The sequence below is a fragment of the Cupressus sempervirens genome, chromosome 6, assembly GCF_028749045.1.
Source record: "Cupressus sempervirens isolate cs-2001-9-10 chromosome 6, ASM2874904v1, whole genome shotgun sequence".
Taxonomy (NCBI): Eukaryota; Viridiplantae; Streptophyta; class Pinopsida; order Cupressales; family Cupressaceae; genus Cupressus; species Cupressus sempervirens.
The window spans coordinates 73,530,511-73,555,009 of record NC_143123.1 but is presented as its reverse complement, the minus strand read 5'-3'; the positions used below and the strand labels follow the sequence as shown (position 1 = coordinate 73,555,009).

Below are 24,499 nucleotides of genomic sequence, written 5' to 3'. Positions count from 1 at the left end.
CTTCACTTGGTATATGGTAATTCTGGGTGATGTTCCTAGACTGGCATACTTTCAAAATGGAGATATTGTTTACAATCTGGAAAGATCATAATGATGTTTTATTGTCTCACAACTTTATTAATATTCATGTTGCAATGTACTCTAAAGCACGTATATGTAATAATGTCATGTTGCAGATTCAAGTACAAACTGACAAGGTCATGCTAGAAGTGACTCACCTATAGGAGCTACTTGCTCACTAGGGAAATGCCCCTTGTATGGTTGCCTGAGTACCTTCAGATACTTTTTTTGGTGACCGCACTCCTCCCTGTGGTCGCCGGCAAGGATAGAGCAGTTTTACTCGCCGCTCGCAAATCCCTAGGTCACAGCCTCATCATCACTCTCCCAATGGTGGATTTCATGGCCGTCAACACTCGGCCTTGCCTTCCCAGAGGTTGAGCTTGGGTTGGTCCTTGGTGGCTCCCCTTGCTGCCATTGATGTGGGTTGGCCATCTGCTCACCATGATCCCAAGTGGGCTTTCTCTTGGCTGGCTCTTGTCATTTCTCCTCCCAGGGCTATTTAGAAGAAAAAGAGGTTACTACTGACGATTGGACTCCTCTTGAGCCAACCACTGACCCTAAGGATTTATGGAGTTCTGATGATAAAGACCCTCCTTCGGCTAGCACTGCTCTTGCAGCTTGGAGTTTCATGTTTTTGCTTATATATGTTTTTTGATAAATAGTTGATTTTCAGCCTTGGGCCATTTGAACTCATAGGGTGATCCAATATCCCCCGACCTCTTTTTTTGTGAATATGTATCTTTAATATTTTTATTAATGGAAAAGGTTTGTTCATCAAAAAAAAAAGGATCCCATTCCTATGGCTTGCAACATTAAGGTTCTAAAGATAGTGTGGCCTACAAAGATTGGTCCTAGTCCTCTCAATAGTCATTTGTCTGCTTTCATGGGTAAGCTACTAGATAGCTTGGCTCTAACAATATTAATTTCTTGAGGCTAACCTTCTTCCTAATCCAAAGAGGCTAACCTTCTTCCTAATCCAAACTTAGCCAAAGATACTCCTAAAGAGAAAGAACACTCATTCTTTGGGTGTCCATTAAACAATGATGTCTCTAGAATTGTCTAAGGTTGGCCTATGATTATAACCCTTCTTATATTGAATTCACACTAGCTTTTTAGCATTGTATACACTTACCTGTATTTTTATGTTTCTTGTCTTTGTTTTGAAGTTGAGCATCTTTTTTATTATCTATCAATTTTTATTTTTATTTAAAGGTACCATCATCTTTTCATGTTAATGAAACAGTTAATTAAGAAAATCATCAAAAATAAAGCAATGAAACAAAATATTTAATTTATTTTTTAAAGTATTCTTACCAAAGCTAGTGGATAAAGCGTCAACTATCTAGGAATGTGGTAGTTGAAACTACTTTTCTTCTACATTAAAAATAATGGAAGGCTATGTGCATTATGCATTAAAAACCCCACAAAAAAATATAATGACCTAGAGCATTCAAAATTGGAAAGCCATGCACGTAGGCAATCGCGTATACTTCCAATGCACCACCTCACTCTCATCAATATGAAACTGATACATTATTTCTTCACGATGTGTCTTTAATTTTATTTCTTCAAGAAAAATGTAAACAATTTATGGATCTCTTCAATCCTTACTCAGCCAAAAAAGCCAACATCAAGATTTATACTTCTAAATTGAATAACTATATAATTTTGAAAGTTTGATCTAAAATATGTTTTAAAAATTCAAAAATTAATAAACAACAAAATCTTCCTCGGTGCCAAATCCGCAACTGCCATATAAAAGGACTTGGGAAGAAGATTTCTAAGATTCCAAAAGAAAATGACAGACAAAATAGAGCCTGCTGTCGAATATATTGATTTATATTCCCTCCACTTCGTAGACAAGGCCAATTGTCGCCTTCTTATTGAAACACACTCTATAGTCCAAGGATCATATGTATATTTCACTACTTTTAAAGTCTTCTTTTGATCTCCTGTAGTGGAAAAATCTCTTGAGATGGCTTTACTACAGTCTGACATTCTGGCCTTTCAGAGCTCAAAATATATGTCAAATGACCAAAAGATTCTTAGAAAGGGATCAAGGCAATCATCATGTTCTAAATCTTTGCATTGGGTCCCATCTATGTATAATGGATTGAGAAGTAAAGGCAAAGTTCAAGCTGTGATGACCGGTACTGAGAGAATGGAAGATGAGAAAGATATAGCCAACGGAGGCTCCACCCAAAAGTTTAAACTTGTGCCATGGCAAAGTGCGGCAAGGGAGCGCTGGGAGGGTGAACTTGAAGTGGAGGGATACATCCCAAAATGGCTGGTATAACGTTTTGTTTCAAATGGGTTAATGAGCTGTGGGATGGATCAATAAATAGGTTAACAATAGCACTTGTCGTAGGTTTCACAAATGGGATAGTAAGTTAAGTAGATTTAATTTTCAGGAAATTCTATCATAAAGTGCTTAAGTCGGTTGGAGTAGTACTACAAGAGATAATCATTTAGGAAGGTCCAGTGCTTCACCTCTATGATAATCACATAGGTGCAACATGTGATCAGTGTACTATTCAATCTCATAAAAAAGGACACTACCAATTATGAAGGATGAGTCAAATTTGAGTTGAAAGCTACATAGTTGAATCCTGATAACAATATTTTGATTTGATTGACTATTCAAAATATCTTCTATTTGCTTGAAAAATAGCTGAGACTTTTTTTCCGATTGTAATGTCTTGTCACAAGCTTCTGTTATCTCTGGTTCTCAAAGTCTCCTCTCAAATTCTCCTAAACACTGGCTACTGAGAATCTAATTTTTCTTCTTGGGTTTGTTTATTAAGTTATAGAATTTCCATTATGGGTTTCCTTTCAGCCTTCTTGTGTTTTTCCCTTTCCGATCATTACTTTTGGATTCAATTAGATGAAATTGTTAACTCGTCTAGGTATTTTAGCTGACATTTTTTATTTTATAGATCTCTTATGAATGCTTAAAACCCTGACCCTTCTTTCTTCTCCATCATTACAGAGTTATTGTCTCCTGAAACATTGGTTAGTCATGGAGGCAGGATAGAAGCTCTCTTGGTGTCTATTCTCAAGGAACATAACATGCCCAGATCGTTATCCTTAAGTCTAAATTTGTATTTTAATCATTTTCACCTGTTTTGAGAATTTCAGTATATCATAATTTCTTTTTGGTGGGGGAGGGTATCGTAGCTGTTATTTGTGTTAAGCAATGATAATTTATTTATGTTTCTTTTTCCTTTAGTTATTTATATTCATGGATGTTTGACCTTGTGTATGCCTCTGTTTCTCTATGTTGATCTATTCCTTATTCGCTTCACTTCATTTATAGAATTTGTCTTAAAAAATGAAAGATTTGAGATTGAATTCAAAAGAATGTTAATTGCAAACAATTGTTGAGTTAATCCCCTAAAGATTGTTTCCTTTATATTCACAGAATGGTACATACCTGAGAAATGGATCAGGAAAGTTTCATGTAGGTGACTACAATTTCAGGCACCTTTTCGATGGTTATAACTTCATCTTATTTCATTTTCATTTTTTAATAGAGGTTCTGATGAAATTATTTTAGCTATTCTATATAAATCTTATGGCTGAACCTCTTCGACTAAGAGTCTAGCTGAACCTCTTCAACTAAGAGTCTAGAATTAAGAGATATTCATTCGGCCAAATTCACCCAAAACAAGATTTTAGCTACTTTTCTGATTGATCTCAAGTAAATATCTATATTCTGATGGGTGTATGTTTATCCATTGCAGATATTCTACTCTGGTTCGTCTTCACTTCGAGAATGGGAGATTAATTGCAGGACATGCACAGTTAGAATCTGAGGCTTACAAGGCTGCTAAAAAGAACAACAAAATCTGTTATCGTGAATTTTCTGAAGTTCCAAAGTCAGAAAACTTCTTTGAATGTGTTGGGGACATTGCAGGACTCTTCTCTGGTGCTTCCTTAACAGACAATGCCAACACAGGAGTCACAAGGTCGATTCCCTCTTCTTGATTATATTCAATTTTGATGGTAAAAGAAAAAAATGAACACCCATAGAAATATTTGCATTCAGTACTTATTCAATTATGTGGGTTTAACAGGTTAGGTGATGGGAGAGTTGTTTGCTTGACCGAAACAATGAAAGGGTCCATTCAAATCAATCCTGCCACTTTGGAAACCATGGGCAAGTTTGAATACACGGACAATCTTGGAGTAGTTTCACAGCCCCACATCAAATTTATTTGAAATCTACAACAATCTTGATCTTTTTTTGTCATACATAACTTTGGTTCAAAGAAAGAAGTGAATTATGATCTTGAATATGACAACTGTTTTTGTGCTTTTTTATTAGGAGCTGATCCATTCAGCACATCCTATAGTGTTCGATACAGAATTCATTACCTTACTCCCAGATCTCATCAAACCTGGTTATGATGTGGTCCGGATGCTACCTGGATCCAACGAGAGAACTTTGATAGGAAGAGTAGGGAAATTTTCCATATATCTCATATTTTGAATCGAAATTTTAGTATTTTTTTAACTTTCACTAACATTATCCTTAGAGCATCGTTTAGATATAATAAGCACTATATGGACTATTTATTTTCATATTAATAGGTTTAACGTCCATTGCTAATGAGAGATGGTGGCTAGTCATAATAGGTGCATGTTCATTTAAACTACAATAAATAAGACATGGGTTCATGTCAACTATTACTTATGAGAGATGAGTATGTATGGAGTGCAATACTGGAATATGAATCATTAAGTTTGACTAAAAACTGTACAATTGAATTTTATGTTCATATCATATACATTCATGTAAATTAGTAAAGATTAGAAATGAGTTTAATGTTAATCAATGCTAATGATAGATGGCTACCAATCACAATAGGTGTGTGTTCACTGAACGACAATTAATGACATATGGGTTCATTTGAACTACTACTTATGAGAGATGGGTTTGTATGAAACAATACTCATGAAATATGAATCAACAAATTTGACTACAAATTACACAGTTGAACTCTTTAGCATATTGCAATCTACCATGCATCTAAATCTTTGAACCCACTTTATTTTTAAGCAATTATTGGACTTTTGTTTAGAAATAGCCAGAATATAATCTAAGATATATCTAACCAGATGTGTTGTGGCATTGATTCAGGTGGATTGTAGATGTGGGCCCGCACCTGGTTGGGTACATTCTTTTCCTGTAACAGATAAGTATGTAATAGTTCCTGAGATGCCATTGAGGTACTGTGCTGAGAATCTATTAAGAGTTGAGCCTACTCCTCTATACAAGTTCAAATGGCACCCTGATTCAAGGGCCTTCATGCATGTTGTGTCAAGACATATAGGAGAAACGGTACTTGGTTATATATTTGAATCCATGATTAAATTAATTCTTGGTTCCCTGTTATTAGTTCATGTTATGATGAATTTCAAACATTAAAAACGTTTGATAGGTAGCATCAGTTGAGGTGCCATTATTTGTGGCATTCCACTTCATAAATGCTTATGAGGAGAAAGATGGGAATGGGAAGGTGGTGGCAGTGATAGCAGATTGTTGTGAACACAATGCAGATACAACCATCCTTGATAAATTGAGACTGCAAGAATTAAGATCCTTCTCTGGAAAGGATGTTCTTCCAGATGTCAGGTACCCACCATGATGTTGGAAATTAACGTCAAGAGCCAGCTGTTTGTCCTCGAGCCCCACACCCATCTACCCTGTCAGCACCATAGGCATCCATGGTCGGCAGGCATTTAATTTTGGTAGGTAAGTTTTTGAAATTTGAACGTTGAGAGGGAAAATGGAATGTGACAAAAGGAACGTTATTCATTCATTCAGCAGAGAGTTTGCAGATCAAGCAGATCAGAGAGAAGTTGTAGAGTTGAGCAGAGAAGGAAGAAGGAAGAAGGAAGTTTGTGCCTGCAGTTGCACATGGTTCCTTGTTCACTCTGTAAGTTTGTTTGTGTTTGGATTTGTCCTGTTGAAGTAGTGATTGCTCCAGGCACCATTGTATGTAGCCATTAGAGTTGCAGGTTTAAAGGTTTATTAAAGTTTGAAGTATTATCAATTTGGGGTTATTTTAGGGTTTTCTGGTTGAAGCCGAATGCTCCCAGCTTTTGTAATAGTTTAATGCAAGATTGAATAGAAAGCAAGCAACATACTTAATCCATTGTTCTTACTCTTCTATTCATTGCATTTGACAAGTTTGGTTGAAAGCTTAAAGTTTTGACTCTTTGGTTTTAATGGTGAATGCATTCACATTGGAATTTTCTAAGTTATAAACTTTAGTTGGAGCCGAGCTCACTCGGCATCTATTGTTGCCGAGCATTTCCTTTGTGAGCCGGGCATACTCGGCATTTGCTGCCGAGCTCTTCTTTGTGCCGAGTTCACTCGGCACCTGTTGCCTATCACTCGGCACCTTCATGTGCCGAGCAAGTGCCGAGTAATTTCTGGCACTCGGTACCTTCCTGTGCTGAGTACTTTTCTTCAAGTGTCGAGCAAAATTGGCACTTGGCAATTGTGAGTGCCGAGCAAACCTTTTAGGGTTAGGGTTGTGAGTTGAAATTTAAATTTATATTAATATTTCTCACATGGTATTAGAGCTTTGAGACCCCACATCCACAGTAAGTTAGGGCATTTGTTTTTTCTTGGGATATTTATCATGGCAGGAGATGCAGGAAAGATATGGTAGTAGCCACCATCATTTAATGGATAGAATTATGATACATTTGCAAAGAAGATGAAGACCATTATGGTTGCAAATGATTTGTGGGAGTTTGTGGTCAATGGATTCAATGATGTAACTGATCCAACTCAGTATGTTGCCCTCACAAATGCACAAAAGACTCATTTGAAAGAGTCAAGGAGGAAGGATGCTAAGGCATTAAGTCTCATTGAAGCAGCAATGACAGAGTCTATATTCCCTAAGATTGCAGCAGCAAATTATGCAAAGGAAGCATGGGATATCCTTGAGACGAACTTCAAGGGGACTGATAAAGTCCATATTGTAAAGCTACAGAATATAAGGAGGGAGTTTGAGAACCTTCAGATGAAGGAAAATGAATCAGTTGCAAACTTCAGTTCAAGGACCTCCAATGTGATTAATCAACTGAAGTCAAATGGAGAAGACTATCAAGAGCAGAGGATAGTGGAAAAGATATTAAGGAGTTTACCTCATAAATATGACCATTTGGTCATGACCATAGAAGAGGCAAAAGACCTCACTACTTTGACAATGGATGAGTTGATGGGTTCTCTTCAAACCCGTGAGTATAGGATAAATAGATCCACATCTTCTTCTACCCAAGAGCAAGCATTCAAGGCTCAATCAAATCCAAGAGGAAGGGGGAGAGGAAGAAATGGCTCAGGCAGAAACTCCAGAGGTAGAGGCCGAGGTAATGGAGGAAAAAGAAATGCTACAACAGAAAGTTCAGGAAGAGCAGATGGAGCAAGTACCTCACACAATACTTCAAGAAGAGGTAAGAAAAACTACAACTCAAATAAGAGTAATGTAGAATGCTACTACTGTCATAAATATGGGCATTATGCAAATGAATGCTAGAAGAAGCAGAAAGATCAGTCAGGACAAGCAAATGTGGCTGATGTGAATATGGGAAGTGAAAACACTGCCTTCATCGTGTGTAATGTTGGTGAAGAAGGAAGCCCTGAGGTTTGGTACCTCGACAGTGGATGTAGCAACCACATGAGTGGTAATGAAACCTTGTTTTCATTCATTGACAAGAGTTTCAAATCAAAAATTAAGATGGGTAACAATGGAACCCTACCAGTTGTGGGTAAAGGATTTATTATGGTCCGCACCAAGAAAGGTGAGAAAAGGGAAATACAAAATGTGTATTTCGACCCTAGTATGAAGCACAATTTGATGAGCATTGGTTAGCTCATTCAAAATGGATACAAAGTGTTGATGGAGAATGATAGTTGTATCATTCATGAAAAAGATGGGACCAAGAACCTACTTGCAGCAATTCAAATGACAAAGAACAAAATGTTTCCCTTGAGGATTGAGACATGTTTCTCATCTCAAGTTAGTGTTGCACCTCCCACACAATCAGCTCTAACGAGTGTAATTGAAGACCCCTCATGGCTATGGCACCTCAAGTATGGTCATCTTGGCTATGCTGGTTTAAATTTATTGTCAAATAAAAGAATGGTAGAAGGTTTGCCACATGTAGGAAATTCTTGTGACAAGTGTGAGGCTTGTATTTTGGGTAAGCAACATAGGCTTCCATTTAATTCTGAAAATTCTAGGAGGGCTAGATATCCATTAGAGTTAGTGCATACTGACCTAGTCAGCCCTATGCAAGTTACTTCCATTGGGGGGAGTACTTATTTTATGACATTCATTGATGATTTCAATCGTAGGACATGGGTGTATTTCTTAAAGAATAAATCTGAAGCATTTGATAAATTTGTAAAATTTAAAGCCCAGGCTGAGAGAGAATGTGGACATTATATCAAAGTCCTTAGATCAGATAGAGGAGGGGAGTAGACCTCCAATTCTTTTGTAAATTTTTGCAAGAAACATGGCATTAGGAAAGAGCTCACAGCCAACTATACACCATAGCAGAATGGAGTGGTTGAAAGAAAGAACAGGACCATTGTTGAAATGGCAAGAAGCATGATGAAAGAGAAAGGTCTCCCAACTGAATTTTGGGGAGAGGCTATGGCAACAGAAGTTTACCTAATTAATAGGTGTCCTACAAAGGCAGTCCATGACAGAATTCCAATGGAAGCTTGGTCACAAATAAGATGGACAGTTGAACACTTAAGGGTGTTTGGATGTGTTGCATATGCACATGTGCCTAAAGAGAAAAGGCAGAAACTTGATGACAAAGGTGTGAAATGCATTTTCATAGGATACAGCCCAGAATCAAAGGCATACAGATTGTATGACCCACTAAACAACAAGATGATGCTTTCAAGAGATGTGGAATTTCTTGAAAATCAGTCTTGGTATGGTTCAATTGATGAGTCACCGTGCACTTCTAGTAAAGTGCCCATTATGAGTGAAGAAGATGTTGATGAACAGCAAGAAGAAGGAGCAAATAGAAGAAAAGTCAAGCAGGTTCAGACATTATCAAGCTCCTCTAGGCATGACTGAGTGTTAGTGCTGAGTACCAGTGAAGACCGAGCTAGTCGGCAATGCAGCAGCAATGAAGATTTTAATCCCACACTCTCCTCCCTGTTACCAAGAAAGACCAAGAGTCTTAGGGAGATATACCAAGATGAAAGGTATGAAGATTATGATGAGAGTGTTAATTTTGCATTATTTTCTCATAGTGATCCAGTATATTTTGAGGAAGCTATTAAGGAGAAGAAATGGTGTAATGCCATGGATGAGGAAATAGATGCTATAGAAAGAAATGAGACATGGGAGCTAACTGAATTGCCTCCCAAGAAGCAAGTGATTGGAGTGAAATGGGTCTATAAGACAAAATGCAATGTGGAAGGAAATATTGATAGGCATATGGCAAAGTTGGTAGTCAAAGGCTACAAACAGTAGTATGGAAGAGATTATGATGAGAAATATGCCCCTGTTGCAAGAATGGAAACTGTGTGTGCTATCATATCAATTGCAGCTCAACACAAGTGGAAGGTATTTCAAATGGATGTGAAGTTCGCCTTCCTAAATGGTGTATTGAAAGAAGAAGTGTATGTAGAGCAGTCACCTGGTTATGAAGTTGTAGGTGAAGAACATAAAGTATATAGATTGAAGAGAGCTCTTTATGGGCTCAAGCAAGCTCCACGGGCATGGTACAATAGAATTGACTCATATTTGATGAGCAATGGCTTTAGCAAAAGCAATGGTGAGCCCACTCTTTACATCAAGGTAGCAGATGGTAATGTATTGATTGTTTTCTTGTATGTAGATGATTTAATTTTTACTGGTAATGACAAGACTCTAATTGGTGAATTCCAAGAGGTCATGAAAAGTGAATTTGAAATGATAGACCTAGGTCTCTTGAAATACTTTCTAGGCATAGAAGTAAAACAAATGCATGATGGCATCTTCATCTCTCAAGAAAAGTATGCAAGGCAGATCTTGGAGAGATTTAAAATGCAGAACAGTAAGGCAGCCCCACACCAACAGCAGTAGGTCTAAAGTTGAGCAAGGAAGACTCTAGCAAGAGAGTGGATCCAACACTATACAAAAGTATGGTTGGAAGTCTAATGTATTTGACTACAACTCAGCCAGACCTAATGCATGCAGTAAGTCTAATTTTCATATTTATGAAAACACCAAAGGATTCCCTTTGGCAAGCAGGAAAAAGGATCCTAAGGTATGTGAAAGGTACCAAGGGATTTGGGATTTTGTATACTGCATCAAATGATTTCAGGTTGGTTGGCTATACTAATAGTGATTGGGCTGGAAGTTTAGATGATAGGAAGAGCACTTTCGGATACATGTTTCATATGGGATCGAGTGCAATTTCATGGGCATCCAAGAAGCAACCTATTGTTGCTCAATCTATAGCAGAGGCTGAATACATTGTAGTAAATGCAGCAGCATGTCAAGCAATTTGACTAAGAAAGATCTTGACAGATTTGAATGAAAGGCAAGAGGATGGAACCAAAAAAATTTGTGACAACATCTCATCAATTGCATTGTCCAAGAATCCAGTCTTCCATGGGAGAAGCAAACATATAGAGATTAGATATCACTTCATCAGAGAGTTGGTGGAGAATGGGGATATCAAGATGGAATTTTGCAAGTCAGAGTAGCAACTAGCAGATATTTTCACCAAGCCTTTAGCATTGGAACTTTTGTGCACCAAAGACAGAGTCTTGGTGTAGTTGACTTGGATCAGCAGTGATCCTTGTTTGTGGGTCTCAGGACAAAGGGGAAGTGTTGGAAATTAACGTTAAGAGCCAGCTGTTTGTTCTCAAGCCCACACCCATCTACCCTGTCAGCATCGCAAGCTTCCATGGTCGATAGGCATTTAATTTTGGTAGGTAAGTTTTCAAAATTTGAACTTTGAGAAGGAAAATGGAATGTGACAAAAGGAATTTTATTCATTCATTTAGCAAAGAGTTTGTAGATCAAGCAGATCAGAGAGAAGTTACAAAGTTGAGCAGAGAAGGAAGAAGGAAGAAGGAAGTTTGTGGCTGCAGTTGCATGTGGTTCCTTTTTCACTCTGTAAGTTTGTTTGTGTTTGGATTTGTCATGTCGAAGCAGTGATTGCTCCAGGCACCATTGTATGCAGCCATTAGAGTTGTAGGTTTAAAGGTTTATTAAAGCTTGCAGTATTATCAATTTAGGGTTATTTTAGGGTTTTCTGGTTGAAGCCGAATGCTCCTAGATTTTGTAATAGTTTAATGCAAGATTGAATAGAAAGCAAGCAACATACTTAATCCATTGTTCTTACTCTTCTATTCATTGCATTTGATAAGTTTGGTTGAAAGCTTAAAGCTTTGACTCTCTGGTTTTAATGGTGAATGCGTTCACGTTGGAATTTTCTAAGTTATAAACTTTAGTTGGAGCCGAGCTCACTCGGCATCTATTGTTGCCGAGCATTTCCTTTGTGAGCCAGGCATACTCGGCATTTATTGTCGAGCTCCTCTTTGTGTCAAGTTCACTCGGCACCTGTTTCCTGTCACTCGGCACCTTCATGTGCCGAGCAAGTGCCGAGTAATTTTTGGCACTCGACACCTTCCTGTGCCAAGCACTTTTCTTCAAGTGCCGAGCAAAACTGGCACTCGGCAATTGTGAGTGTCGAGCAAACCTTTTAGGGTTAGGGTTGTGAGTTGAAATTTAAATTTATATTAATATTTCTCACTCATGATTCCTTTTTTTTTTTAATATGGGATGTTCCAGTGATCTAGCTCGGCAATGATCAGCGGTCGATGCGAGCTAGGGTGAAACTAATCTTACTTAGGTGAGATTAGTTGTTAGCAAGATGTCTCACTTCTTTACTCTGAAAGAGATTTGAATCTGAGACTATGAAGAACTACCCACAACCTCAAACCATCAGATTCTCATTAAAGTCTTCCATCTTTTATATGAATTCAGATCTTTCTTACTATACCTAATTGAAATACTATTATTAATTGATGTGAACAGAGTGGGACATTTCACCATACCCCTAGATGGCAGTCCGTGGGGAAAACTAGAAGCCGCATTGCCTCCAAAGGAGCATGGCAAAGGGATGGACATGTGTAGTGTAAATCCAAAATACATAGGGAAGCCATATCGTTATGCATATGCCTAAGGAGCAGAATGCCTTTGCAATTTTCCCGATACCCTCACCAAGATTACATATTCCTTATCCTATATATTTTACTTCTTGTACTATAGGATTATAGGATTTGTCTTTTATATTGCATTGAAAGTCTAACAGAATTTAGACTTGTGTTTGAACATAGACAAAGATAAGATGATAGCAATCTTATTTTAAAACATGTGCTAAGACTACAAAATGTTATTAAAGTATAAGAAGTTTGATAGTTTTGTGAAAATAACAAAAAGTCAAGTTTGAAAGAGAAGTGATGTAATTTGTTGAAGTATTGTAGTGAAAAACATAGCATTTAAGGTTAAGTAAATAAATAGTTAATTTGTACAAATTTATTAAGATTAGAATAATAAATATTGATTGATTTGTAGAAAATAAATAGATAAAATATAATATTTAATTTAAAATTGATGATGAAAATATATTATAGTCTAAATAGATTACAAAGGATATTGGGAACTAATTAATTAAAGTAGTAGCATTTCAATAATTGATCAAATGACCAGTTGAAATTTTGAAAGTTGGTTGTGTTTTTTTGTTTTGACATTGAAGTTAATTAGCATGTGGATTTAAAATTGTACTTGTGAAAATGATTAGTCAAAAAATGATTGTTGAATTCTATTCGCTTTGATTCATCCAAATTTTAGTAAGGATGCACAATGTTGAGAATCACCTTTAAGAAAGCTTAAAGTGTGTTTCGAGATTTAATTGTATGTACTTTTGCATCAATGATTTTGACAATGCTCTTGTATACCTAGTAATGGATCATCAAGTCTATTATAAAATGCTTATGCAATAATAGACATAGTTAAATCAAAAAATGTTCTTTACTTTAAACTAATGGAATCTTATACAATTCTCATCTTTAAGAGCTTCATTGAATCATGGGATCACAAAAATACTACGATATAAGTTAGGTTACCTCATAATAGTTAGTAGAAAGGTCAATGATGTGTGAATTTGGAAATTCAAATTTTAAATTTTAAACTTTCTAATCCATGATTACTAAGCTAATCAGGCCAATGCTATGCTAATAAATGTAATTAAGGATGACAAACAAAAGATCTAGAGATTAAGAATGGGTGATTTTGAATTAGAATAATATAAAGATATGAGCTAAATTTAGATAAAAATATACCATTTATAAGTTCATTATAACATTATAAAATATCAAAAACAAACGTAAAGCATAAAAATATAAATATTTCATTTTTAGCATTATAAATATCACTCATATTAATATTTAAAATTGCTAAAATAAATGTAGAACATTGATTTTTAAGTCTAGCACTTAAACTACCTCATTCTATCAATTTAATAGCTCACAATTCATCTACGTATGAGAACTCCTAACAAGGATGTTTCTGCTTGAATACTAACTCTAAATACTCATCTTTTTAACAACTCTTATTTACTTATAGAATTAATTCTATGTATATTCTAATGCACATGGGATTGATATTTATCTCATGTGTGGAATATTGCTATAGATTGATTTAAAGGAGAAAACAACCAAGAACTGGTATGATGAATGAGGAGTTCCATCTGAACCCTTCTTTGTAGGTCATCTAGGGGCTGATGAAGAAGATGATGGTAAGAAATTGACCACCCCTGTTTTAATCTATGCTTGATAATTTTGATATTCTTACATATTATTATTATTAACTTTGAGAGATATGCATGTTGTTGTAGGAGTGGCAATGTCATTAATAAGTGATAGAAATGGGGATGGATATTCCCTCATTCTTGATGGATCAACATATACTGAGATTGCTCGAGAAAAAATGCCATATGGATTACATGGTTGTTGGGTTCCTGCTCCTTAATGGATACAAAGTACATAAATTGAATTTCAGCATTTCAGCATGTAATATGTAATATTAAATGAAATTTCTTAATTATATTAAATAAAGCAATGTATTGTGAATTATCATTTACAAAGATTCTATGTATTTTAAAATATATTTTAAATCAATTTTGAGATTGTTATGTTAATGCAATTATCTATGTTTCTTCTGGTATTTATAATAATTAGTCAAAAATAATTCTCTATATATTTAATTCGTATACTATCACATGATCTAAATTAATCCTCAATTGAAATTTCATCTAGAATTTAATGTTTTTATCTTTACAAATTCCTTATTATACATTGTAATCATCTTATTCTATCCAATTTATTACAGACTAATCTAAATATTAGATACTTGCTTCGATCAATCCCTTGCTGAATTTTTCATAGTCATGGATTTTTCCTTTGACGGGATAGATCTAGTGATTACATGAAATTCCTAGAAGTTATGGGATTTACTATCAACTCCAACATAAATTCAATGTGAATAATCAAACTATTTATCAAATCCTTTTCTTATTTTGCATTTCATTTTAATTCATGTAAAAAAATATTACATTCTTGAAATTGTTATTTTATATCTTAAAGTTTCAACAATATCAATTGTCAATGTTTCATTTTTAGATGAAAGCAATCTAATGAGGTGGGGGTGTTCATCTAGTGTGTAAGACGAAAATTTATTTAATGGTGATCATGGTGGATTTGTTTCTTGAATTTTGAGTGCATGAGCATGTCCATGTTTTATATATGTTTTATCTCAATATTTTCTTTGATTACATGTTTACCTATATAGTTTAATTATTTATCTAATATTTTTTCCTCAAGATCTTGGTGGTGTTATCATTATGAAATGGGCTCGGAATGCACTCTTGTGCATATAGTTAGTATTTTTAATATATTGGCCAAATTAAGAAGAAGGAATCTCACCTTATTGATCAGTAAGAAAGAATTTTGCCAAGAATTTTGATGCATCTTAGTAGTCCAATTGTGTGTATAATAAGTTTTTATTTTTGAGAAATAAAACATATAGAGTTTACCCTTGCATGGACCTCAAGGACCCAAGAGATTGAGAAAATATCAAATTTATGTTGATCACATTTCAAAAAGAATATCCTTCTAAAAATTATATTTACAACTATTATAAAGTAATCAGTGAAATTTTATTTTTCTTAGCAACACAAAGATCACAAAGATCATTGATGCATTATTAAATTTGGAATGCATTGAAAAAATTGGTTGTAATGGTTTTCTTTGAAAAGAAAGGATGAAATGACAGTTAAATATAAAAAGTGTAAGTACAAAAGTGGGAATTCTATATGTTTTTGGTTGTAACAACTTTCATTGAAAAATAATTTCAAAGTGGAATCGTGATGGAGACACAACCCAAGTACAAAATGGACACAACAAGAAAGGGAAAACTTTATTAACTATGAAAATATGCCAATACACTTAGTGCAGAGAAAATAGACTCCAAAACATGCCCTATGGGCTTACAATAGTATAAATTTGAAGATAATTTCTTCTTGCAGTACCTTCTCACAAACTCCACTCTGAACTGCCTTTTACAATGCCAAAAATGTTCTTAAATAGACCCCAAAGGGTTAAGGATTAGGAATACATTCTAGAAAGTTCTAGTTGGCATCCACCGCCAAAATCGAAGGCTCCAGAAGTTGCATTAGAAGTCAGTGCAAAATTAGAAGAATCTAGAAATGGTAGCCGAACTTTCGGGAGGCATAAATTTTGAACTGTAGCTCCGATTGATGAACTAATTACATTTTTGGAAAGCTCTCAGAGTGCTCTTAGCCCTATGGACTAGATTTCCTCATCTCCCACCTTTCGGCCCCATACAAGGTCATTTAGCACCTCAAACTTGACTTTGAAGCATTCTTAGGAGGTCTCTAGAAACTAAAAAATTGCAATAACTTTCTAACCGTGGGGCCTTTTGACCTGATTCTTTTTTCGGAATGTTCTAAATTATAATTAAAATCATCCCTCCAATTTACACCTTCTAACTCATCATAATTATGGCTTAATTACATAGTCCTATTTTTTTGATATTTACACGTATCTCAAGGTGCTTAAAAACTCTAACTCAAAACACTAATAATGGAACTGTGAGAGTTGGAACCTTTATTTGACCCAAATGGGTATCTAGAAATGAAAACACATGAAACAAAAACTAAGTCTAGGTATATTTTTTTGGGTGACACAAGATTGCCCTTATACCTCTGGATGCTCCTGCATCAAACACCCAAGGTAGATTGAAAAGTGACCCTGTCAGTTTATGGATGGTAGAGGAAATCCCAAATTGGAAACCTCTGCTGCTGATATCCAAGTTGAGTCCTCTATCGGTCGTCCTTTCCACTTAACCAGGTACTCTTCATACTTCCTATTTCTCATACTCCTGCCCACATGACTATCCAGAATCTCTTATATCTCCTCCTTCTTAGAAGTCAGAATTGGGCATGGCTCCAGCATCAACCCCTCATCTGCACCATCATCATGATACTATGTTAAGTCTGCAATGTTGAAGATAGGAGAAATGTGAATTCCATCTGGCAACTCCACCTCATATGCATTTCCTGAGTCATGTTTCTTTAGAATTTTGTAGGGGCCAAATTTCTTCATCGTCAGCTTGTTGTAAGTACCTACTAGAAATATTTATTTTCTTAAGTGTACCATGACTAGATCCCCTACTTGGAACTTCTTATGTCTTCTCCTTTGATCAGCCCTAGCTTTATACTGTTGATTCATCTTGATAATGTGTGCCTAGACCTCCTCATGTAGGTGCTTGATATGTTCAGCAAATTCTCTACTTCAGCACTTGTTCTCTCCCCTTGCTCCATCTTCCTCAATTCTGGTGCAGTTCTTAGGCTACTTCCATATACAATTTGGAATGGTGATCTACCAATACTCCTATTTATAGAGTTATTATAAGCAAATTTTTCTTGTGGTAGAATCAAATCCCATCCCTTGGGCTTATCCCCAATTAAACATCTCAGCAAATTGCAAAGACTTCTATTTACCACTTATGTTGGTCTGTCATTCTGCGAGTGATGTGTAGAGCTGAACTTCAAGTCTGTTCTCAACTTCTTCCACAATGTTCTCCAGAAATACCCCACAAATTTAGTATCTCTGTCAGAAACTATACTCCTTTGGAGACCATGTAGTCTCACCACCTCTCTAAAAAACAAGTCTGCAATATGGACGACATCATGAGTTTTGTGGCATGGAATGAAATGTGCCATTTTGGACAACCTATCAACCCCCACAAATACTGAGTCATTACCACTTTGTGTCCTCGACAATCCAAGAACAAAATCCATACTTATGTCCTCCCATGGCATTGATGGAACAGGAAATGGCTAATATAGTCCAGTATTGTGACTAAATCCCTTGGCCACTTGACAAACTTGACAACTCTGTACAAACTTCTTCACATCCTGTGACATTTGAGGCCAAAAATGATGTTCTCTAAGAATGGAAATGGTCTTATCTCAACCAAAATGTCTTGCCATCCCTCCATTGTGTTTCTCCTGAATCAAATTTTCCCTCATGGAACTCCTTGGAATGCACAATTGACTGCCTTTAAACAACATACCATCCTAAATCAAATAGTCTAGCCACTTGGTTCTGTCTACAGCAACAGGTTCTTCACATGCTTTCCACACGTCAGCGAAATCAGGATCCTCAGGGTACAAATTCTTGAGTTCATCAAACCCAACTACTTCAACCTACATTACTGTAAGTAACAACTGCCTCCTATTCAATGCATCCACAACCCTATTAGACTTTCCACTTATATGCTTCAACACAAATGTATAGCTCTATAAGAACTCTACCCACTTCATATGCCTCTGGTTCAATTTACCTTGGCTATTTAGGTACTGTAATGCCTAGTGATCAGTATATAAAATAAATTCTTTTGGCAATAAATAATGCATCCATTTCTTTAAGGCTTGAACTATTGCATAGAACTCTTGATCATAAATAGAATACTTCTTCTTCACATTATTTAATTTTTCAGTAAAATATGCAATAGGCTTACCTTCTTGGCTCAATACAGCCCCAATAGTACTGCCACTAGCATCACAATCCACCTGGAACACCTTACTAAAATCAAGAAGTGCCAACACAGATTGTTCTGTCACCTTCTTCTTCAGAAATTCAAAACTTCTCGCAGCTATCGCAGTCCATTTGAACTTTTTTCTATCCCCTCTTATTGTGTCAGTTAGGGGTGCACATATGCCACTGAAATTCTTAATGAACTTCCTATCAAAACTAACCAGACCATGAAATGATCTTACCTTAGTAACAGACCTTGGAGTAGGCCATTCCAAGATGGCTTTTACCTTCTCTGTGTTAGTGTAGTTTTTTATTTTTCTTATTTTGCTAGGTTTTTCCTACACTTTTAACAATCTCGCTTAGGTTAATAAAGCATGTCTTATTAGGTGAATGGTTGTGAGGTGTCACCTTCCTACATGTGAGCATCCATTAGCTATCTTGGGAAGATACTTTGCTATCTTTAGTCTGATATATGGTTGCTCCTCATTGGTTGGTGTTGCCACCTCCTCCCTCTTCCTAGCCTATATAAGCATGCTACCTAGCTTGTATCTGGATATCTCTTGTTTTTGCATCCTTTTAATGTTATTTTGCTTCCAGCATTTGCATTACTCTCTTGGAGACTAACTCTATGATGCTATTTTGATTTTGTATCATTTGCATTCATAGTTTAGATATTTACTCTTTGCACTAGTTTTTTGGGTTGTTAATCTTTTCAGATTCTAACACGGTATCAGAGCTTTTCTGTGTGCAAGAGTAGATTTTAATTTCCTTATTTGAGAGATTCGGGGGGGGCTAATAAACTTTATTGTAGTTTTTTGAAAAACAAAGTATGCACTTCTCTTGCATCTTTGGATGATCTTAAGAATCGAAAAAGTTTTGACAAAAACGATTTTTCTCTGGGGTTTCAATCTCAAATCTGACAACCAACTTGCATATTTGGAGTTTTCAATCAGTTTTGTAGGTTCCAGCATGCCATTGATGGACTTAGGAAGCTGATCCAACATTTGCATGTCATATTCTAGTTGTTGGGGTCATTTTTTGATTTTTGGAGCCATTTTTTACTGTTAAAGGCGTCTAATTTACACTACAGCAACATTTTCTATACATCAAAATGAAAAACGCTTTCTGGGTTTTGTTCACAGCCCCGAAAAACCATTTGGGTATCTTTTAGATTTTACATGCTAGTTGTATATTTTGCAGAATCGAGCATGCAAAGCTACAGCCATACCCCTCTCCATTGGCAGTTGCAGATTTGAATGCAGTTTTCAAATGTCTCGTTCTTGCTCATATGGACTCCGATTTTGATGATTCTTGCTATGAACTTGGCTATTTTTTTGTGCTCTATCCACTAGTGGAGTTGTCTTTTGATTTTCATGCACGAATTCTTCAGAAATTGCAGATTCTCAACCGTGACTATGCACAGTTCTCGTTTTGAAAACTTCAGAGGATCATAACTTTCTCATACGACCTCATATCGAGGCAACTCATTTTTTGAAAGTGCATAATTTTTTGAGTAGATCGTAGTGGTGCTATTTGTTTCTTTGATTATTGTTCCCAAGTTTCACTTTTAGCATATGCTCTTCATGAGGGTTTGTAATGCATTGAAATCAAGACCACTAAGTATTTCTTTCTAGTGGTAGTTGTAAACGCACTAAAATAAAGTGCTAAATCATATTTCTTTGGGGGGGGGGGGGGGGGGGGGTTCTTTGATTGAGTAAAGAGGGTGGGGGCATTGTTGTGGTTGGGTTCTCTTCTTTTTAGCATTTCTTCTCTGCATTTCTTCATCATGGATCAAACAAATATGCCCATCCTAACTCCATACAATTACTTTGAGTGGAAATCATGCATGACAATTCACTTAAAGAAAGCTGGATTAAATAGGATAACTATGGGACTTGAAACTGAACCTGCTAAAGATGAAGACAAGCCTAAATGGTTTAGCAAATGTGATGAGGCATATGGAACATTGTGTTTGTATGTTTCTCCTGACTCACTATTTCACATTGAGTCTTTGGATACACCAAATGAAGTATGGACAAAGCTAGAGACACTATTTGGCACACAAGATTCAATGAGGGGTCATATGTTGGAAAATGAATTAATTAGTTTAAGTCCAGGAAATTTCAACACAATCCAAGATTTCTTCACCAAATTGAAATCACTAAGGCTACAGTTAAAACAATGTGGAATTGAAAAGAAAGATGAACAATTGATTCTCAGTATTCTCTCTAAGCTAAGTTCAGAATATTCTGTGTTTGTCTCTACCTTCTATGCTACTAAGGGTGCACTTGGTACTCAATTCACCATGCCATCTTTAGATGATTTTGCTGTCAATCTCACTCGAGAACAAGACAAGCTAATCCAGATGGGCACTCTTAAGTCCTCTAAGTCACATGCCTTGGTTGCCAACCAAGACACAAAAGAACAATAAGGACAAAGTAGTAACAACAATAGTAAGCACAAGAAACAAAAGAATAGCGAGGAGAAGAAGGATCAGATATCAGTTTCTTCAAAAGCAACTATTGATACACCATCTTCCAAGGGCGATAAGCCTAAGAAAGAAAAGGTCAAATGTGCCTATTGTAAAAGATCTAGTCATGATGAACATAAATATTTGTAGAAACAACTTGATCACTTGACATACATTCTTGAGAAGAATAATATCAGTGTTCCTGAGTCTATCAAACAAAGTTCTAATGAAGGGTCTAACAAGGAAAAAGAAAACAGCAAGGGGAAAGGAAAGGGCAAGGCCCTTTTTGCAGTTGCTTCCTCACCATCCACTTGGGTTCTTGATTTGAGTGCTTCACACCACATGGCTTCATCTAAGGAAGAACTTGCACCTTTGGAGCCGTGTACTATGCCTTCTATTTTGATGGGTGATAACACTCCTATTGAGGTGTGTGGGAGAGGGTCTGTTGATGTGGGGGATGGCACATTCCATGATGTTCCATATGTACCCTCATTGTCAACTAATCTCCTATCGGTACACCAGATCACTCACAAAGGTTTAGGCAAGCAGGTTGAGTTCACTCCTGATTCAATGGAGATACGTGAGTTGCACAATGATTCTACAGTTGCAGTTGGGAGAGCAGATCATCAGTCATGACTCTATATGTTTTCTCACTTTGTTCCTGATCCTCTTTTGACTGTTTCACTCGCTCACTCTAATCATTTGAGCAGATTATGGCATGAGCAGTTTGGCCATCTTAACTTCCACTACTTGCATCAGCTTAACTAGCAGAGCATGGTCACAGGATTGCCTTCTACTTTGACATTGGAGTCACTTGGAATACATGATAGATCTTTTAATGGGTCCAATTCACTTGAACAGTCTTCTACCTCCACTTCTGATATAGAGAGTGATTCAGAGGACTCACCTCCTTCCTCTCCTAATCATCATTTACAAGTTGATGATTCTCCTCTAGATTCTCCATCTTCTAGTCCACTTTGGGCTAGACAGACCTTGCAATTTGCAGGTGATTGGGTTGGGGATCCATCAAACACCAAGCAGACTCGTTCACAATTCCAAGATGCTCTACATATCTTTATTGCTACTATCTCAAATCCACAGTCCTTTCATGAGACTTCTAGTATTTTTGAGTGGGATATACCTATGCAGGAAGAGTATAGTTCCTTGACGAGGAACCACACTTGGGATCTTGTCCCTTTTCCTAAGGGAAGAAAACTTGTTCGATGTAAGTGGATCTACCGGACAAAATTCGCAAGCATTGCTAGAGGTGCGGGATGCTTCATCTTTTGGGGGGGCCTCTTCCTCTCACTTGGAGTCCTAATTTTCTTTGGGGAGTCTCTTTTCTCTCTCTCTTGGGAGAATTTTATGTACATGGGTACCTCATCAAGCTTGACTTGCTGGGACCCATTTCTACATCCACCTAAGCTTTGCTTATGGGGGGGTGTTAGTGTAGTTTTTTATTTTTCTTATTTTGCTAGGTTTTTCCTACACTTTTAATAATCTCGCTTAGGTTAATAAAGCATGTCTTATTAGGTGAATGGTTGTGAGGTGTCACGTTCCTACATGTGAGCATCCATTAGCTATCTTGGGAAGATACTTTGCTATCTTTACTCTGATATATGGTTGCTCCTCATTGGTTGGTGTTGCCACCTCCTCCCTCTTCCTAGCCTACATAAGCATGCTACCTGGCTTGTATTTGGATATCTCTTGTTTTTGCATCCTCTTAATGCTATTTTGCTTCCAGCATTTGCATTACTCTCTTGGAGACTAACTCTATGATGCTATTTTGATTTTGTATCATTTGCATTCATAGTTTAGATATTTACTCTTTGCACTAGTTTTCTGGGTTGTTAATCTTTTCAGATTCTAACACTTTGGATCGATTTTGAGACCTTCAGGTGATACAACAAACCCCAGGTATACTAACTCTTTTTAAGAAAAGCTACACTTCTTTAGATTAATTAACAGTTTCTCTTCCCTCAGCCTTTCAAGGACACTACGAATATGCAATAAATGTTCTTCCAAAGTCTTGCTGAAAATTAAAATATCATCCAAATAGACAATAACACATTTTTCCAAAAACTTCTTAAGTACCTCATTCATAAGCCGTATGAAGGTGCTTGGGTTTTCGTCAATCCAAAGGGCATGACTAGCCACTCATAAAGACCCTCCTTGGTCTTGAAGGTAGTTTTCCACTCATCTCCTTCTCATATCTGTATTTGGTGATAGCCACTCTTGAGATCTATCTTTGTGAAGCACTAAGCTCCACTTAAGTAGTCCATAAGATCGTACATTCTTGGCAAAGTAAATTGATACTTGATGGTTATCCTATTTATAGCTCGAGAGTCTATACACATTCTCCATTCTCCATCCTTCTTTGGTATCAGTATTGTAGGTACTGCACATGGACTCAAGCTCTCTTGAATCAAACCCTTCCTCAATAGCTCCTGAACCTATCTGTTTAGCTCCTCAATTTCAGTAGGAGTCATCCTATGAGCAGCCTTGTTAGGCAAACTAGCTCTAGGGATTAAATCTATTTGAGGATTGATTTGCCTTACTGGTGGCAATCCTTCTAAAACATTATCAGAGATGATATGATCTCCAAATTCACTTAATAAATCTAAAGCTTCAAGTGGTATTTCACTACTACCCTCCTTATCTTTTTTAGGAATCAAAGCATAACACATACGTTGATGTTTCATGCCATCCAAAAACTTTCTTCCATCAACAAGACAAATCCTAGCACTGTTGCATACTTTTTCGCCTTCCTTTATCATGGGCTTCAGTTTGTGGTGAACTCCATCCTTTGTCAGAGAGTATGTGTTTGCATGACCATCATGTACTGCATGCCTATCAAACTGCCATGGTCTTCCCAACAATAGATGGAAGACATCCATTGGAATAATATCACAGAGAACTTCAGCATGGTAGCTCCCAATTTTGAACTTCACTAAACATTGTTCACTTACTAGGACCTTATGATCATCCTTCACCCAAGTGATCCAATATGGTTGGAGGTGTTTCTCCCTCTTGAGCTTCAGCTTAGAGACCATCTCCTTTGACACCAAGTTGTTAGTGCTACCACCATCAACAATCACATCACAACATTTATCCTAACACTTGCACCTGGTACGAAATAGACTCCTCCTTTGTCCTGGTTGAATCTCACCACTTAGTAGGACCCTTTCATTTACTAATGTCTCTCCTCTTTTTGCATCCTCTGAATGTAATGAGTGTGCATCCTCATCCACATGAGCAACCCTAGCTTGTCCCTCAGCTCTCCTATCTGTCTTTCCTTGTCATTGAGGGCATTCAAAGGCACGATGACCTTCTTCATTGCAATAGAAATAGGTACCATGGAAACCTCCTCTTCCTGAACCTTGTCCATGTCCTCTACCTCTTCCTCTCTGATCTCCAAAGTTTTGATCATGGGAGCAGTTGAAATCGTCGTTCCTCTGGTTCCTGCTAGTACCCACATCTTCATTTTTCTTTTGGGTCTCATTTCGGCCTCCAGATGACCTACTACTACCCCTTCCTCCTTGACCATGCCCTCTTTGTATCCCTTCAAACCTTTTATTTAGCTTCTCCTCAACTCACAAGGCAAACTAGTATGCCTCTTCAATGCTGGTCATTCTTACCAAACTTAATTCCTCCTAGATGCTAGGTCACAACCCATTGATATAACGAGAAACCTTCTCCTTATTTGCTTCTGCATGCCTTGATCTAATCAAAAGTCAACAAAACTCCTCCATATATTCCTGGAATAATTTTCCTGCTTACTTTAACCCATGCATCTTCTTAAACAAATC

General features: G+C 36.7%; 1 pseudogene; it reads left to right on the top strand.

The window, feature by feature from the left end:
* The first annotated feature begins 246 nt into the window (after nt 1-246).
* LOC149551215 (carotenoid cleavage dioxygenase 8 homolog B, chloroplastic-like) lies at nt 247-14,129 on the top strand (annotated as a pseudogene).
* Nucleotides 14,130-24,499: the final 10,370 nt, after the last annotated feature.